Genomic DNA, 19,372 nt, shown 5'->3' on the forward strand with positions numbered 1-19,372 from the left:
CAGCACCAGCTCAGCTCACATCACTGTTGCACTGCCCGCTTCCTTGCAAAGTTGACCTGTCGCTGGTTCTGCAGTGTCCTCCTACACCACATAACTTGGATTACAGAATAATTTTCTCCCAAGGCTAAACCTCCTTTGGGCACACACCTGATATCCCCATCTTTCTGCATTGCCCACCAGGTATAGCCTGGTCGTTGGGAGAAGACAATCCCACGAGTGGGGTCGCCTTTTCCCACGGCAGGGGCCACCCACACCGCCTTCCCCATCCACTTCCCCACATGCACTACGGGGACTTGAGCTTCTCCCACGGTGCGTAGGGGTTTTGTTTCGGCCGGACCAGGACGGCTGTCAGACCCCCTGTTGTTAACTAGCCAAGTGGCCTCCGGTAGATTTCTATCCCAATGTTTCCACGTCCCAGCACCCAATGCTCGCAGCATAGATTTTAACGGTCCATTGTACCTCTCAACCTTCCCAGAGGCTCGTGGCTGATCAGGGATGTGATCCACCCACTCAATGCCGTGCCTCTTTGGCCCAGGAGGTGACCAAATTGTTTCGGAAGTGACTCCCATTGTCGGACTCAGTTCTCTCTGGTGTACCACGTCGCCACAGCACTTGCCTTTCCAGGCCCAAGATAGTGTTTCAGGCCGTGCCATGGTTTACGGGATACGTTTCCAGCTACCCAGTAGTTGCTTCCACCATGGCAAGTATGGACCGTTTGCCTTGGCGGGTTGGTGGGAGTGGTCCGACGTAGTCAATCTGCCAGGCCTCACCACACCGAAATCCAAGGCATCTCCCCCTGTTCCAGGGAGACTTTACCCTCATGGCTCGTTTGACTGCAGCACAGATCTCACACTGATGGGTAACCTGTGTGATGGCCTCAAGGGTCAGGTCCAGCCCTCGGTCACGAGCCCATCTGGATGCGGCATCCCTCCCTAGATGTCCTGATGTTTCATGGGCCCATCGAGCTACAAACAGCTCACCCTTACGTCCCCAGTCCAGGTCCACTGAGCCACTTCACTTTTCAAAGCTCGAGCCACTTCTTCGTTGTTCCGATGTTCTTCGGTGGCACGATTCTTAGGCATGTGGGCATCTACATGACGTACCTTTGCAGCCAGGTGTCCTACCCAGGCAGCGCTATCTTGCCACAGGGTAGCAGCCCAGATAGGCTTACCTCTGCGCTGCCACTTCTGTTTCCGTTGCCGCAGCCACCCCCACAGAGCATTTGCCAGCATCCATGAGTCAGTGTAGAGATACAGTACTGGCCATTTTTCTCTTTCAGCAATTTCTAGGGCCAGTTGTAGAGCTTCATTTCTGCATACTGACTCAACTCACCTTCCCCTTCCTTCCACGGCCTCCACAACTCGTCGTGTGGGACTCCACACAGCAGCTTTCCACTACAGAGGGCCCCCTACCACACGGCAGGATCCGTCAGTGAACAACACCTACTGCTTTCTGTCTTCTGGCAACTCATTGTGTGCTGGTGCTTCTTCAGCACGAGTTACCTCTTCTGTCAGCACTCCGAAATCCATGCCCTGCGGCCAGTCCATGATCTCGTCCAGGATTCCCGGGCGCTTGGCTTTCCCCATTCGAGCCTGCTATGTAATTAACGCTACCCACTTACTCCACAGTTGCATGGTGTGTAGTGGGGATTTTCCCTTTGAACATCCAATGTAACACAGGTAGCCGTGGGGCCAAGAGGAGTCGTGCTTCTGTACCAACAACTTCTGAAGCGGCTCGAATCCCCTCACATGCTGTTAATATTTCCTTTTCAGTTGGGGTGTAATTGGCTTCCTTGATAGCCCCGGCTCCAGAAGCCCAGAGGTCGACCTGGGAAGCAGGGCCTCAAAATGCGTAGCGGTTGTTAAGGAGGACAGCCCCCTTCCCCACGGGCGCCCCCCTTTTTATTGCTGAGTGTGGCATCAGGTGTTATGGAATATCCCTTTGGTTGGTTTAGGTCAGCTGCCCTGGCAATGGCCCCTCCCCATCACTTGCCCACCCCCATTGATCTCCTTTCATCAAGTGGTCAACCATCTGGTTGCCCAGGGGAAGCCAGCTGATGGCACCTGTTTGGATTTCAGCACAGCTTCGGATCTGTTTCTAAGCGTCTCCTTCTGGACAAATTGGGCAGCACTCAGCTAGAGCAATGCATAATGCGATGGGTGAACAAGGGGCTGACGGGTCGGGCTCCAAGGGTAATTGTAAATGGGGGTCGCATCAGGGTGGCGGCCAGTCACTAGGGGCTTCCGCAGGCCTCCATTTTAGGGCCTGTTCTCTTCAGGGTTGTCCTGACTGACTCGCATGTAGGACTTGAGGGCAGATGGAGTCCATTTTTTAGGCATGATGCTGAACAGGAAGGAGTGGCTGACTCCATCGAGGGGAGGAAGGCTTTGCAGAGAGATCTTGACAAAGCAGAGAGCTGGGCAATCCCCAGCAATATGAGGTTTAGCAAGAGCGAGTGAGGGATTCCACGCCTGGCAAGGGGCAACCCTGGCGGTACGGACAGTCAGGGGGATGAGAGGCTGGAGCGCAGCCCTGCAGAGCGGGATCTGGGGGTTTTGGTCAATAGCAAGTTGAACGGGATTCAAGCAGCCAGGAGGGGAACCGCATCCTGGGCTGCCTCCAGTATGGTATCGCCAGCCGCTCGGGGGCAGGGATTGCTGTGCTCTGCTCCGCGCTCTTTCAGCGTCGCCTCGAGTCCTGTGTGCACTTCTGGCCAGCACACTAACAGAAGCGGTGAAGGATCTGGAGGGTAAGATGGATGAGGAGCACATGAGGTCTCCGTGTTTGTTCAGCCTGCACGAGACAGAGGAGAAGCCTCGTGGCGGCCTGCAGCTTCCTCACGAGGGGAGCAGAGGGGCCGGGGCTGAGCTCTGCTCTCTGGGGACACTGACAAAACTCGAGGGAATGGCAAGGAGATGGGACAGTGGAGGGTCTGGCTGCAGGTGAGGAAAAGAGTTTTCACCAACACGGGGCTTGGCCACTGAAACAGGCCTCCCAGGGAAGTGGTCACGGTAGCAAGTTTTGTGAACCGCAGGAGTCCACAAAACGTCTGCGAAGTGCTTTCAGACATGTGCTTTGCTTTTTGGGGGTCAGCCAGAGCGATGGGCTCTGAGGTCAGCCAGCAACGGGCTGTGACCTCACAGGCCTCGCTGCTTATCTTGGGGCGCCGTCAGAGCCTGGCCCAGCCTGGCTCGTGCCTGGACTCCCGCTGAGCGTGTGTGCGAGGCTTGGAGTGCCGAGCAAGGATTTGTTGAGAGGAGTTGTTGGAGCTGTGCTGTGGGGCCGTCGGCAGCTGCTCTCAGTGCCCGTCCCCGCAGCCAGTGCCTGCGTTTCCCCGGCCCTGCCTGGCTCAGGCAGCCGGGGCTGTGCGGGGAGCGCTCGCAGCAGTGCAGGTGAGCTGTGCGGGGACACGTGCCCCGGGGCTCGCGTTGGGGTTTTGTCCTGCTGAGGGGCCGGGGCACTGCCGCTGCCCGCTCCGGCACAGCCACTGACCCTGGCCTCTCTCCTTCTTGCAGCACACAGCACCTGTGGCAGCGGCGCCAGCCAGGGGAAGCAGCTCCCCATCTGCAGCTCTCCCCAGCCCGCTGCAGCGAGCCGACGCCATGGCCAGTGAGGCCAAGGACGTCACCTGCCCTGTGTGCCAGGGGGCCCCAAGGAGCCCAGCTACGTCCTCCCCTGTCTGCACCGCTTCTGCTTCGGGTGCATCATGCGCTGGGCCAAGAGAATCAGCACCTGCCCCCTCTGCAGGCAGCGCATCACCTCCATCCTCTGCTCCATCTGGGCGGAAGACGACTTCCTGGAGGTGCAGCTTGCCGCCGGCGCAGAGGCCCAAGCTGACAGCCAGCAGGACGAGCAGGGGGCTGCGGAGCCGGTGCCCCAGCCTGCCGTGGGAGGCCTCGTGCCCGAGGAATGGGCGGCCCTCTTCAGGGAGCACCTCGGTCCGCTGCGCTCCTGGGTGCGCCAGCAAGCCAGGGAGCTGTTCGACGCTGCCTGGTGGGACCAGGACATGCTGGAGGCCACCGTCATCGCTTGGCTATGCCGCTGCGGGCTGGATGAGCAGGCCTTGGTGCAGGAGCTGCGGCCGTTGCTGCAGGGCCACAAGGTGAGCTTTGTGCAGCGGCTCATCTCCATCATGCTGCAGATATGCAGCGAGGAGTACCTGGAGCACCTGGGATTCCTGGAACCCCGTCCTGCCAGCCAGCTCTACAACGGCCCTGAGGTGAACCTCGAGGGCTCCCAAGACACCTGGGAGCCAGAGCTCGAGGGCTCCCAAGACACCTGGGAGCCAGAAGAGAGCCCTGAGGCCATCCCCAGCCCTGCTGCCTCCCCCCGGGACACTGCTGCCAGCAGCCCGGAGGATTCTGACGTCGAGGAGCTGCCCAGCACCTCCAGTGCCGCCCTACCTGGGGGTCCTGGCCACCTGCCCACCGCACCCATCCCCGGGGATCAGGAGGAGCCCTTCTCAGAGCCGCGACAGGCGGCAGAAGAAGATGCTGTGGTGCAGGGCTGCAGCCATGAGCCCTCTCCTCCTGGCCAGGGCAGGGACAGCTCACCTGGGGGGCCCCGGCGCCCCCCGAAGAGGAGGGCCGACAGCAACTCGGACTCTCCCCAGCCCTGCAAGAGGCCCCGGCGCCTTTAGCAGGGCACATCTGGGGTTGTCATACGAATAAAAAGTTGTGACCCTGCCACAGATAGTGTCTTGGTCTTCCTCGTAGAATCACACAATCGTACGGGCATAGAAACACAGAGTGGCTCAGGTTGGAAGGGACCTCAAAGATCACCTAGCTCCACTCCCCCTGCCATGGCCGGCGATGCCACTGTGATATATGGCATAATAGTTTGTGTCAAGAAGATGGTTGATATTAATAAAGAAGGGGGAGTGTGGCCATGGGGGTCGGCAAGCCCCATGGTTGGTGGCAACGTCAGACTCTTAACAATGGGCATGTAACATGCCTTTACATCAGGCATGTAAATAGAGTTTAGAGGGAATAAAGAAGGGTGATTCAGGAGATGCCATGCCGTCTTGGGTTGCTTCTTCTCCAGCCATTAAGGCCTGGAAGTTGCTGGGTGTTTGCTCTTGTTGTTATATGCAACATATGTTATATGCAGACCTTGCTGATGCTATTTCAAAATAATTAAAAAAGCAAGGTAGGAATTAAAATTATTTCACTTCTTGCGAACACAGAAGAGTGGCTTTTAAATTGGGGGAGAAAATACAGCAGAAAGAGCTCGAGGTTGGACATGAGAAGGGTTTAATTAAAGGGAAGGGGAATGGGGAGAAAAAGAAACAAAAGAAACAATAAGGTCGCGGAAGCACAGAGAGAAGGAAGAAGAAATATTCTCTACTTCCCATCAACGAGCGATGTTCGGCCTCGCACGTCCTGGGAAGCAGGGCCTCAAATCGCGTAGCGGTTGTTCAAGAGGAACAGCCCCCTCCCCCACGAGAGCCCCCCCTTTTTATTGCTGAGTGTGACATCAGGTGCTCTGGAGTGTCCCTTTGGTTGGCTGAGGGCAGCTGCCCTGGCGATGGCCCACCCCCAGCCTGCTGGCTCCTGGGGGCTGCGAAGGAGTCCTGATGCTGTGCCAGCACTGTGCAGCAACAGACACAGCACTGGAGTGACACCAGTGCTGTTCCAGCTCTGAGTGCAGAGCACAGCACTGTGGGGGCTGCTGCAGGGAAAGATGACTCCAGCCCAGACAGACCCAACACAACCTTCACCCCTTAGTCCATGACATGCGTGTCACACTCAGGTCCCACACAGTTTAGTGTGTCGATTCTCTCATCACCACTGTTCTCTGCCTGGTAAAGTATGTATACGTCTGTACTTCTTTTCATTCCACAGGTCTTTCCCCCAAATGTCCATAGAAACATGAAAGCATGGTGGGTCCAGCTTCATCTGTTCAAGTGGTCACCCAGGGCAGGCAAAGTTGCTTTTCTTGTCACCAGCACCAGCTCAGCTCACATCACTGTTGCACTGCCCGCTTCCTTGCAAAGTTGACCTGTCGCTGGTTCTGCAGTGTCCTCCTACACCACATAACTTGGATTACAGAATAATTTTCTCCCAAGGCTAAACCTCCTTTGGGCACACACCTGATATCCCCATCTTTCTGCATTGCCCACCAGGTATAGCCTGGTCGTTGGGAGAAGACAATCCCACGAGTGGGGTCGCCTTTTCCCACGGCAGGGGCCACCCACACCGCCTTCCCCATCCACTTCCCCACATGCACTACGGGGACTTGAGCTTCTCCCACGGTGCGTAGGGGTTTTGTTTCGGCCGGACCAGGACGGCTGTCAGACCCCCTGTTGTTAACTAGCCAAGTGGCCTCCGGTAGATTTCTATCCCAATGTTTCCACGTCCCAGCACCCAATGCTCGCAGCATAGATTTTAACGGTCCATTGTACCTCTCAACCTTCCCAGAGGCTCGTGGCTGATCAGGGATGTGATCCACCCACTCAATGCCGTGCCTCTTTGGCCCAGGAGGTGACCAAATTGTTTCGGAAGTGACTCCCATTGTCGGACTCAATTCTCTCTGGTGTACCACGTCGCCACAGCACTTGCCTTTCCAGGCCCAAGATAGTGTTTCAGGCCGTGCCATGGTTTACGGGATACGTTTCCAGCCACCCAGTAGTTGCTTCCACCATGGCAAGTATGGACCGTTTGCCTTGGCGGGTTGGTGGGAGTGGTCCGACGTAGTCAATCTGCCAGGCCTCACCACACCGAAATCCAAGGCATCTCCCCCTGTTCCAGGGAGACTTTACCCTCATGGCTCGTTTGACTGCAGCACAGATCTCACACTGATGGGTAACCTGTGTGATGGCCTCAAGGGTCAGGTCCAGCCCTCGGTCACGAGCCCATCTGGATGCGGCATCCCTCCCTAGATGTCCTGATGTTTCATGGGCCCATCGAGCTACAAACAGCTCACCCTTACGTCCCCAGTCCAGGTCCACTGAGCCACTTCACTTTTCAAAGCTCGAGCCACTTCTTCGTTGTTCCGATGTTCTTCGGTGGCACGATTCTTAGGCATGTGGGCATCTACATGACGTACCTTTGCAGCCAGGTGTCCTACCCAGGCAGCGCTATCTTGCCACAGGGTAGCAGCCCAGATAGGCTTACCTCTGCGCTGCCACTTCTGTTTCCGTTGCCGCAGCCACCCCCACAGAGCATTTGCCAGCATCCATGAGTCAGTGTAGAGATACAGTACTGGCCATTTTTCTCTTTCAGCAATTTCTAGGGCCAGTTGTAGAGCTTCATTTCTGCATACTGACTCAACTCACCTTCCCCTTCCTTCCACGGCCTCCACAACTCGTCGTGTGGGACTCCACACAGCAGCTTTCCACTACAGAGGGCCCCCTACCACACGGCAGGATCCGTCAGTGAACAACACCTACTGCTTTCTGTCTTCTGGCAACTCATTGTGTGCTGGTGCTTCTTCAGCACGAGTTACCTCTTCTGTCAGCACTCCGAAATCCATGCCCTGCGGCCAGTCCATGATCTCGTCCAGGATTCCCGGGCGCTTGGCTTTCCCCATTCGAGCCTGCTATGTAATTAACGCTACCCACTTACTCCACAGTTGCATGGTGTGTAGTGGGGATTTTCCCTTTGAACATCCAATGTAACACAGGTAGCCGTGGGGCCAAGAGGAGTCGTGCTTCTGTACCAACAACTTCTGAAGCGGCTCGAATCCCCTCACATGCTGTTAATATTTCCTTTTCAGTTGGGGTGTAATTGGCTTCCTTGATAGCCCCGGCTCCAGAAGCCCAGAGGTCGACCTGGGAAGCAGGGCCTCAAAATGCGTAGCGGTTGTTAAGGAGGACAGCCCCCTTCCCCACGGGCGCCCCCCTTTTTATTGCTGAGTGTGGCATCAGGTGTTATGGAATATCCCTTTGGTTGGTTTAGGTCAGCTGCCCTGGCAATGGCCCCTCCCCATCACTTGCCCACCCCCATTGATCTCCTTTCATCAAGTGGTCAACCATCTGGTTGCCCAGGGGAAGCCAGCTGATGGCACCTGTTTGGATTTCAGCACAGCTTCGGATCTGTTTCTAAGCGTCTCCTTCTGGACAAATTGGGCAGCACTCAGCTAGAGCAATGCATAATGCGATGGGTGAACAAGGGGCTGACGGGTCGGGCTCCAAGGGTAATTGTAAATGGGGGTCGCATCAGGGTGGCGGCCAGTCACTAGGGGCTTCCGCAGGCCTCCATTTTAGGGCCTGTTCTCTTCAGGGTTGTCCTGACTGACTCGCATGTAGGACTTGAGGGCAGATGGAGTCCATTTTTTAGGCATGATGCTGAACAGGAAGGAGTGGCTGACTCCATCGAGGGGAGGAAGGCTTTGCAGAGAGATCTTGACAAAGCAGAGAGCTGGGCAATCCCCAGCAATATGAGGTTTAGCAAGAGCGAGTGAGGGATTCCACGCCTGGCAAGGGGCAACCCTGGCGGTACGGACAGTCAGGGGGATGAGAGGCTGGAGCGCAGCCCTGCAGAGCGGGATCTGGGGGTTTTGGTCAATAGCAAGTTGAACGGGATTCAAGCAGCCAGGAGGGGAACCGCATCCTGGGCTGCCTCCAGTATGGTATCGCCAGCCGCTCGGGGGCAGGGATTGCTGTGCTCTGCTCCGCGCTCTTTCAGCGTCGCCTCGAGTCCTGTGTGCACTTCTGGCCAGCACACTAACAGAAGCGGTGAAGGATCTGGAGGGTAAGATGGATGAGGAGCACATGAGGTCTCCGTGTTTGTTCAGCCTGCACGAGACAGAGGAGAAGCCTCGTGGCGGCCTGCAGCTTCCTCACGAGGGGAGCAGAGGGGCCGGGGCTGAGCTCTGCTCTCTGGGGACACTGACAAAACTCGAGGGAATGGCAAGGAGATGGGACAGTGGAGGGTCTGGCTGCAGGTGAGGAAAAGAGTTTTCACCAACACGGGGCTTGGCCACTGAAACAGGCCTCCCAGGGAAGTGGTCACGGTAGCAAGTTTTGTGAACCGCAGGAGTCCACAAAACGTCTGCGAAGTGCTTTCAGACATGTGCTTTGCTTTTTGGGGGTCAGCCAGAGCGATGGGCTCTGAGGTCAGCCAGCAACGGGCTGTGACCTCACAGGCCTCGCTGCTTATCTTGGGGCGCCGTCAGAGCCTGGCCCAGCCTGGCTCGTGCCTGGACTCCCGCTGAGCGTGTGTGCGAGGCTTGGAGTGCCGAGCAAGGATTTGTTGAGAGGAGTTGTTGGAGCTGTGCTGTGGGGCCGTCGGCAGCTGCTCTCAGTGCCCGTCCCCGCAGCCAGTGCCTGCGTTTCCCCGGCCCTGCCTGGCTCAGGCAGCCGGGGCTGTGCGGGGAGCGCTCGCAGCAGTGCAGGTGAGCTGTGCGGGGACACGTGCCCCGGGGCTCGCGTTGGGGTTTTGTCCTGCTGAGGGGCCGGGGCACTGCCGCTGCCCGCTCCGGCACAGCCACTGACCCTGGCCTCTCTCCTTCTTGCAGCACACAGCACCTGTGGCAGCGGCGCCAGCCAGGGGAAGCAGCTCCCCATCTGCAGCTCTCCCCAGCCCGCTGCAGCGAGCCGACGCCATGGCCAGTGAGGCCAAGGACGTCACCTGCCCTGTGTGCCAGGGGGCCCCAAGGAGCCCAGCTACGTCCTCCCCTGTCTGCACCGCTTCTGCTTCGGGTGCATCATGCGCTGGGCCAAGAGAATCAGCACCTGCCCCCTCTGCAGGCAGCGCATCACCTCCATCCTCTGCTCCATCTGGGCGGAAGACGACTTCCTGGAGGTGCAGCTTGCCGCCGGCGCAGAGGCCCAAGCTGACAGCCAGCAGGACGAGCAGGGGGCTGCGGAGCCGGTGCCCCAGCCTGCCATGGGAGGCCTCGTGCCCGAGGAATGGGCGGCCCTCTTCAGGGAGCACCTCGGTCCGCTGCGCTCCTGGGTGCGCCAGCAAGCCAGGGAGCTGTTCGACGCTGCCTGGTGGGACCAGGACATGCTGGAGGCCACCGTCATCGCTTGGCTATGCCGCTGCGGGCTGGATGAGCAGGCCTTGGTGCAGGAGCTGCGGCCGTTGCTGCAGGGCCACAAGGTGAGCTTTGTGCAGCGGCTCATCTCCATCATGCTGCAGATATGCAGCGAGGAGTACCTGGAGCACCTGGGATTCCTGGAACCCCGTCCTGCCAGCCAGCTCTACAACGGCCCTGAGGTGAACCTCGAGGGCTCCCAAGACACCTGGGAGCCAGAGCTCGAGGGCTCCCAAGACACCTGGGAGCCAGAAGAGAGCCCTGAGGCCATCCCCAGCCCTGCTGCCTCCCCCCGGGACACTGCTGCCAGCAGCCCGGAGGATTCTGACGTCGAGGAGCTGCCCAGCACCTCCAGTGCCGCCCTACCTGGGGGTCCTGGCCACCTGCCCACCGCACCCATCCCCGGGGATCAGGAGGAGCCCTTCTCAGAGCCGCGACAGGCGGCAGAAGAAGATGCTGTGGTGCAGGGCTGCAGCCATGAGCCCTCTCCTCCTGGCCAGGGCAGGGACAGCTCACCTGGGGGGCCCCGGCGCCCCCCGAAGAGGAGGGCCGACAGCAACTCGGACTCTCCCCAGCCCTGCAAGAGGCCCCGGCGCCTTTAGCAGGGCACATCTGGGGTTGTCATACGAATAAAAAGTTGTGACCCTGCCACAGATAGTGTCTTGGTCTTCCTCGTAGAATCACACAATCGTACGGGCATAGAAACACAGAGTGGCTCAGGTTGGAAGGGACCTCAAAGATCACCTAGCTCCACTCCCCCTGCCATGGCCGGCGATGCCACTGTGATATATGGCATAATAGTTTGTGTCAAGAAGATGGTTGATATTAATAAAGAAGGGGGAGTGTGGCCATGGGGGTCGGCAAGCCCCATGGTTGGTGGCAACGTCAGACTCTTAACAATGGGCATGTAACATGCCTTTACATCAGGCATGTAAATAGAGTTTAGAGGGAATAAAGAAGGGTGATTCAGGAGATGCCATGCCGTCTTGGGTTGCTTCTTCTCCAGCCATTAAGGCCTGGAAGTTGCTGGGTGTTTGCTCTTGTTGTTATATGCAACATATGTTATATGCAGACCTTGCTGATGCTATTTCAAAATAATTAAAAAAGCAAGGTAGGAATTAAAATTATTTCACTTCTTGCGAACACAGAAGAGTGGCTTTTAAATTGGGGGAGAAAATACAGCAGAAAGAGCTCGAGGTTGGACATGAGAAGGGTTTAATTAAAGGGAAGGGGAATGGGGAGAAAAAGAAACAAAAGAAACAATAAGGTCGCGGAAGCACAGAGAGAAGGAAGAAGAAATATTCTCTACTTCCCATCAACGAGCGATGTTCGGCCTCGCACGTCCTGGGAAGCAGGGCCTCAAATCGCGTAGCGGTTGTTCAAGAGGAACAGCCCCCTCCCCCACGAGAGCCCCCCCTTTTTATTGCTGAGTGTGACATCAGGTGCTCTGGAGTGTCCCTTTGGTTGGCTGACGGCAGCTGCCCTGGCGATGGCCCACCCCCAGCCTGCTGGCTCCTGGGGGCTGCGAAGGAGTCCTGATGCTGTGCCAGCACTGTGCAGCAATAGACACAGCACTGGAGTGACACCAGTGCTGTTCCAGCTCTGAGTGCAGAGCACAGCACTGTGGGGGCTGCTGCAGGGAAAGATGACTCCAGCCCAGACAGACCCAACACAACCTTCACCCCTTAGTCCATGACATGCGTGTCACACTCAGGTCCCACACAGTTTAGTGTGTCGATTCTCTCATCACCACTGTTCTCTGCCTGGTAAAGTATGTATACGTCTGTACTTCTTTTCATTCCACAGGTCTTTCCCCCAAATGTCCATAGAAACATGAAAGCATGGTGGGTCCAGCTTCATCTGTTCAAGTGGTCACCCAGGGCAGGCAAAGTTGCTTTTCTTGTCACCAGCACCAGCTCAGCTCACATCACTGTTGCACTGCCCGCTTCCTTGCAAAGTTAACCTGTCGCTGGTTCTGCAGTGTCCTCCTACACCACATAACTTGGATTACAGAATAATTTTCTCCCAAGGCTAAACCTCCTTTGGGCACACACCTGATATCCCCATCTTTCTGCATTGCCCACCAGGTATAGCCTGGTCGTTGGGAGAAGACAATCCCACGAGTGGGGTCGCCTTTTCCCACGGCAGGGGCCACCCACACCGCCTTCCCCATCCACTTCCCCACATGCACTACGGGGACTTGAGCTTCTCCCACGGTGCGTAGGGGTTTTGTTTCGGCCGGACCAGGACGGCTGTCAGACCCCCTGTTGTTAACTAGCCAAGTGGCCTCCGGTAGATTTCTATCCCAATGTTTCCACGTCCCAGCACCCAATGCTCGCAGCATAGATTTTAACGGTCCATTGTACCTCTCAACCTTCCCAGAGGCTCGTGGCTGATCAGGGATGTGATCCACCCACTCAATGCCGTGCCTCTTTGGCCCAGGAGGTGACCAAATTGTTTCGGAAGTGACTCCCATTGTCGGACTCAATTCTCTCTGGTGTACCACGTCGCCACAGCACTTGCCTTTCCAGGCCCAAGATAGTGTTTCAGGCCGTGCCATGGTTTACGGGATACGTTTCCAGCCACCCAGTAGTTGCTTCCACCATGGCAAGTATGGACCGTTTGCCTTGGCGGGTTGGTGGGAGTGGTCCGACGTAGTCAATCTGCCAGGCCTCACCACACCGAAATCCAAGGCATCTCCCCCTGTTCCAGGGAGACTTTACCCTCATGGCTCGTTTGACTGCAGCACAGATCTCACACTGATGGGTAACCTGTGTGATGGCCTCAAGGGTCAGGTCCAGCCCTCGGTCACGAGCCCATCTGGATGCGGCATCCCTCCCTAGATGTCCTGATGTTTCATGGGCCCATCGAGCTACAAACAGCTCACCCTTACGTCCCCAGTCCAGGTCCACTGAGCCACTTCACTTTTCAAAGCTCGAGCCACTTCTTCGTTGTTCCGATGTTCTTCGGTGGCACGATTCTTAGGCATGTGGGCATCTACATGACGTACCTTTGCAGCCAGGTGTCCTACCCAGGCAGCGCTATCTTGCCACAGGGTAGCAGCCCAGATAGGCTTACCTCTGCGCTGCCACTTCTGTTTCCGTTGCCGCAGCCACCCCCACAGAGCATTTGCCAGCATCCATGAGTCAGTGTAGAGATACAGTACTGGCCATTTTTCTCTTTCAGCAATTTCTAGGGCCAGTTGTAGAGCTTCATTTCTGCATACTGACTCAACTCACCTTCCCCTTCCTTCCACGGCCTCCACAACTCGTCGTGTGGGACTCCACACAGCAGCTTTCCACTACAGAGGGCCCCCTACCACACGGCAGGATCGGCAGGATCCGTCAGTGAACAACACCTACTGCTTTCTGTCTTCTGGCAACTCATTGTGTGCTGGTGCTTCTTCAGCACGAGTTACCTCTTCTGTCAGCACTCCGAAATCCATGCCCTGCGGCCAGTCCATGATCTCCTCCAGGATTCCCGGGCGCTTGGCTTTCCCCATTCGAGCCTGCTATGTAATTAACGCTACCCACTTACTCCACAGTTGCATGGTGTGTAGTGGGGATTTTCCCTTTGAACATCCAATGTAACACAGGTAGCCGTGGGGCCAAGAGGAGTCGTGCTTCTGTACCAACAACTTCTGAAGCGGCTCGAATCCCCTCACATGCTGTTAATATTTCCTTTTCAGTTGGGGTGTAATTGGCTTCCTTGATAGCCCCGGCTCCAGAAGCCCAGAGGTCGACCTGGGAAGCAGGGCCTCAAAATGCGTAGCGGTTGTTAAGGAGGACAGCCCCCTTCCCCACGGGCGCCCCCCTTTTTATTGCTGAGTGTGGCATCAGGTGTTATGGAATATCCCTTTGGTTGGTTTAGGTCAGCTGCCCTGGCAATGGCCCCTCCCCATCACTTGCCCACCCCCATTGATCTCCTTTCATCAAGTGGTCAACCATCTGGTTGCCCAGGGGAAGCCAGCTGATGGCACCTGTTTGGATTTCAGCACAGCTTCGGATCTGTTTCTAAGCGTCTCCTTCTGGACAAATTGGGCAGCACTCAGCTAGAGCAATGCATAATGCGATGGGTGAACAAGGGGCTGACGGGTCGGGCTCCAAGGGTAATTGTAAATGGGGGTCGCATCAGGGTGGCGGCCAGTCACTAGGGGCTTCCGCAGGCCTCCATTTTAGGGCCTGTTCTCTTCAGGGTTGTCCTGACTGACTCGCATGTAGGACTTGAGGGCAGATGGAGTCCATTTTTTAGGCATGATGCTGAACAGGAAGGAGTGGCTGACTCCATCGAGGGGAGGAAGGCTTTGCAGAGAGATCTTGACAAAGCAGAGAGCTGGGCAATCCCCAGCAATATGAGGTTTAGCAAGAGCGAGTGAGGGATTCCACGCCTGGCAAGGGGCAACCCTGGCGGTACGGACAGTCAGGGGGATGAGAGGCTGGAGCGCAGCCCTGCAGAGCGGGATCTGGGGGTTTTGGTCAATAGCAAGTTGAACGGGATTCAAGCAGCCAGGAGGGGAACCGCATCCTGGGCTGCCTCCAGTATGGTATCGCCAGCCGCTCGGGGGCAGGGATTGCTGTGCTCTGCTCCGCGCTCTTTCAGCGTCGCCTCGAGTCCTGTGTGCACTTCTGGCCAGCACACTAACAGAAGCGGTGAAGGATCTGGAGGGTAAGATGGATGAGGAGCACATGAGGTCTCCGTGTTTGTTCAGCCTGCACGAGACAGAGGAGAAGCCTCGTGGCGGCCTGCAGCTTCCTCACGAGGGGAGCAGAGGGGCCGGGGCTGAGCTCTGCTCTCTGGGGACACTGACAAAACTCGAGGGAATGGCAAGGAGATGGGACAGTGGAGGGTCTGGCTGCAGGTGAGGAAAAGAGTTTTCACCAACACGGGGCTTGGCCACTGAAACAGGCCTCCCAGGGAAGTGGTCACGGTAGCAAGTTTTGTGAACCGCAGGAGTCCACAAAACGTCTGCGAAGTGCTTTCAGACATGTGCTTTGCTTTTTGGGAGTCAGCCAGAGCGATGGGCTCTGAGGTCAGCCAGCAACGGGCTGTGACCTCACAGGCCTCGCTGTTTATCTTGGGGCGCCGTCAGAGCCTGGCCCAGCCTGGCTCGTGCCTGGACTCCCGCTGAGCGTGTGTGCGAGGCTTGGAGTGCCGAGCAAGGATTTGTTGAGAGGAGTTGTTGGAGCTGTGCTGTGGGGCCGTCGGCAGCTGCTCTCAGTGCCCGTCCCCGCAGCCAGTGTCTGTGTTTCCCCGGCCCTGCCTGGCTCAGGCAGCCGGGGCTGTGCGGGGAGCGCTCGCAGCAGTGCAGGTGAGCTGTGCGGGGACACGTGCCCCGGGGCTCGCGTTGGGGTTTTGTCCTGCTGAGGGGCCGGGGCACTGCCGCTGCCCGCTCCGGCACAGCCACTGACCCTGGCCTCTCTCCTTCTTGCAGCACACAGCACCTGTGGCAGCGGCGCCAGCCAGGGGAAGCAGCTCCCCATCTGCAGCTCTCCCCAGCCCGCTGCAGCGAGCCGACGCCATGGCCAGTGAGGCCAAGGACGTCACCTGCCCTGTGTGCCAGGGGGCCCCAAGGAGCCCAGCTACGTCCTCCCCTGTCTGCACCGCTTCTGCTTCGGGTGCATCATGCGCTGGGCCAAGAGAATCAGCACCTGCCCCCTCTGCAGGCAGCGCATCACCTCCATCCTCTGCTCCATCTGGGCGGAAGACGACTTCCTGGAGGTGCAGCTTGCCGCCGGCGCAGAGGCCCAAGCTGACAGCCAGCAGGACGAGCAGGGGGCTGCGGAGCCGGTGCCCCAGCCTGCCATGGGAGGCCTCGTGCCCGAGGAATGGGCGGCCCTCTTCAGGGAGCACCTCGGTCCGCTGCGCTCCTGGGTGCGCCAGCAAGCCAGGGAGCTGTTCGACGCTGCCTGGTGGGACCAGGACATGCTGGAGGCCACCGTCATCGCTTGGCTATGCCGCTGCGGGCTGGATGAGCAGGCCTTGGTGCAGGAGCTGCGGCCGTTGCTGCAGGGCCACAAGGTGAGCTTTGTGCAGCGGCTCATCTCCATCATGCTGCAGATATGCAGCGAGGAGTACCTGGAGCACCTGGGATTCCTGGAACCCCGTCCTGCCAGCCAGCTCTACAACGGCCCTGAGGTGAACCTCGAGGGCTCCCAAGACACCTGGGAGCCAGAGCTCGAGGGCTCCCAAGACACCTGGGAGCCAGAAGAGAGCCCTGAGGCCATCCCCAGCCCTGCTGCCTCCCCCCGGGACACTGCTGCCAGCAGCCCGGAGGATTCTGACGTCGAGGAGCTGCCCAGCACCTCCAGTGCCGCCCTACCTGGGGGTCCTGGCCACCTGCCCACCGCACCCATCCCCGGGGATCAGGAGGAGCCCTTCTCAGAGCCGCGACAGGCGGCAGAAGAAGATGCTGTGGTGCAGGGCTGCAGCCATGAGCCCTCTCCTCCTGGCCAGGGCAGGGACAGCTCACCTGGGGGGCCCCGGCGCCCCCCGAAGAGGAGGGCCGACAGCAACTCGGACTCTCCCCAGCCCTGCAAGAGGCCCCGGCGCCTTTAGCAGGGCACATCTGGGGTTGTCATACGAATAAAAAGTTGTGACCCTGCCACAGATAGTGTCTTGGTCTTCCTCGTAGAATCACACAATCGTACGGGCATAGAAACACAGAGTGGCTCAGGTTGGAAGGGACCTCAAAGATCACCTAGCTCCACTCCCCCTGCCATGGCCGGCGATGCCACTGTGATATATGGCATAATAGTTTGTGTCAAGAAGATGGTTGATATTAATAAAGAAGGGGGAGTGTGGCCATGGGGGTCGGCAAGCCCCATGGTTGGTGGCAACGTCAGACTCTTAACAATGGGCATGTAACATGCCTTTACATCAGGCATGTAAATAGAGTTTAGAGGGAATAAAGAAGGGTGATTCAGGAGATGCCATGCCGTCTTGGGTTGCTTCTTCTCCAGCCATTAAGGCCTGGAAGTTGCTGGGTGTTTGCTCTTGTTGTTATATGCAACATATGTTATATGCAGACCTTGCTGATGCTATTTCAAAATAATTAAAAAAGCAAGGTAGGAATTAAAATTATTTCACTTCTTGCGAACACAGAAGAGTGGCTTTTAAATTGGGGGAGAAAATACAGCAGAAAGAGCTCGAGGTTGGACATGAGAAGGGTTTAATTAAAGGGAAGGGGAATGGGGAGAAAAAGAAACAAAAGAAACAATAAGGTCGCGGAAGCACAGAGAGAAGGAAGAAGAAATATTCTCTACTTCCCATCAACGAGCGATGTTCGGCCTCGCACGTCCTGGGAAGCAGGGCCTCAAATCGCGTAGCGGTTGTTCAAGAGGAACAGCCCCCTCCCCCACGAGAGCCCCCCCTTTTTATTGCTGAGTGTGACATCAGGTGCTCTGGAGTGTCCCTTTGGTTGGCTGAGGGCAGCTGCCCTGGCGATGGCCCACCCCCAGCCTGCTGGCTCCTGGGGGCTGCGAAGGAGTCCTGATGCTGTGCCAGCACTGTGCAGCAATAGACACAGCACTGGAGTGACACCAGTGCTGTTCCAGCTCTGAGTGCAGAGCACAGCACTGTGGGGGCTGCTGCAGGGAAAGATGACTCCAGCCCAGACAGACCCAACACAACCTTCACCCCTTAGTCCATGACATGCGTGTCACACTCAGGTCCCACACAGTTTAGTGTGTCGATTCTCTCATCACCACTGTTCTCTGCCTGGTAAAGTATGTATACGTCTGTACTTCTTTTCATTCCACAGGTCTTTCCCCCAAATGTCCATAGAAACATGAAAGCATGGTGGGTCCAGCTTCATCTGTTCAAGTGGTCACCCAGGGCAGGCAAAGTTGCTTTTCTTGTCACCAGCACCAGCTCAGCTCACATCACTGTTGCACTGCCCGCTTCCTTGCAAAGTTGACCTGTCGCTGGTTCTGCAGTGTCCTCCTACACCACATAACTTGGATTACAGAATAATTTTCTCCCAAGGCTAAACCTCCTTTGGGCACACACCTGATATCCCCATCTTTCTGCATTGCCCACCAGGTATAGCCTGGTCGTTGGGAGAAGACAATCCCACGAGTGGGGTCGCCTTTTCCCACGGCAGGGGCCACCCACACCGCCTTCCCCATCCACTTCCCCACATGCACTACGGGGACTTGAGCTTCTCCCACGGTGCGTAGGGGTTTTGTTTCGGCCGGACCAGGACGGCTGTCAGACCCCCTGTTGTTAACTAGCCAAGTGGCCTCCGGTAGATTTCTATCCCAATGTTTCCACGTCCCAGCACCCAATGCTCGCAGCATAGATTTTAACGGTCCATTGTACCTCTCAACCTTCCCAGAGGCTCGTGGCTGATCAGGGATGTGATCCACCCACTCAATGCCGTGCCTCTTTGGCCCAGGAGGTGACCAAATTGTTTCGGAAGTGACTCCCATTGTCGGACTCAATTCTCTCTGGTGTACCACGTCGCCACAGCACTTGCCTTTCCAGGCCCAAGATAGTGTTTCAGGCCGTGCCATGGTTTACGGGATACGTTTCCAGCCACCCAGTAGTTGCTTCCACCATGGCAAGTATGGACCGTTTGCCTTGGCGGGTTGGTGGGAGTGGTCCGACGTAGTCAATCTGCCAGGCCTCACCACACCGAAATCCAAGGCATCTCCCCCTGTTCCAGGGAGACTTTACCCTCATGGCTCGTTTGACTGCAGCACAGATCTCACACTGATGGGTAACCTGTGTGATGGCCTCAAGGGTCAGGTCCAGCCCTCGGTCACGAGCCCATCTGGATGCGGCATCCCTCCCTAGATGTCCTGATGTTTCATGGGCCCATCGAGCTACAAACAGCTCACCCTTACGTCCCCAGTCCAGGTCCACTGAGCCACTTCACTTTTCAAAGCTCGAGCCACTTCTTCGTTGTTCCGATGTTCTTCGGTGGCACGATTCTTAGGCATGTGGGCATCTACATGACGTACCTTTGCAGCCAGGTGTCCTACCCAGGCAGCGCTATCTTGCCACAGGGTAGCAGCCCAGATAGGCTTACCTCTGCGCTGCCACTTCTGTTTCCGTTGCCGCAGCCACCCCCACAGAGCATTTGCCAGCATCCATGAGTCAGTGTAGAGATACAGTACTGGCCATTTTTCTCTTTCAGCAATTTCTAGGGCCAGTTGTAGAGCTTCATTTCTGCATACTGACTCAACTCACCTTCCCCTTCCTTCCACGGCCTCCACAACTCGTCGTGTGGGACTCCACACAGCAGCTTTCCACTACAGAGGGCCCCCTACCACACGGCAGGATCCGTCAGTGAACAACACCTACTGCTTTCTGTCTTCTGGCAACTCATTGTGTGCTGGTGCTTCTTCAGCACGAGTTACCTCTTCTGTCAGCACTCCGAAATCCATGC

This window comes from Anas platyrhynchos, chromosome Z (assembly GCF_047663525.1).
Source record: "Anas platyrhynchos isolate ZD024472 breed Pekin duck chromosome Z, IASCAAS_PekinDuck_T2T, whole genome shotgun sequence".
In the NCBI taxonomy this organism is placed as follows: Eukaryota; Metazoa; Chordata; class Aves; order Anseriformes; family Anatidae; genus Anas; species Anas platyrhynchos.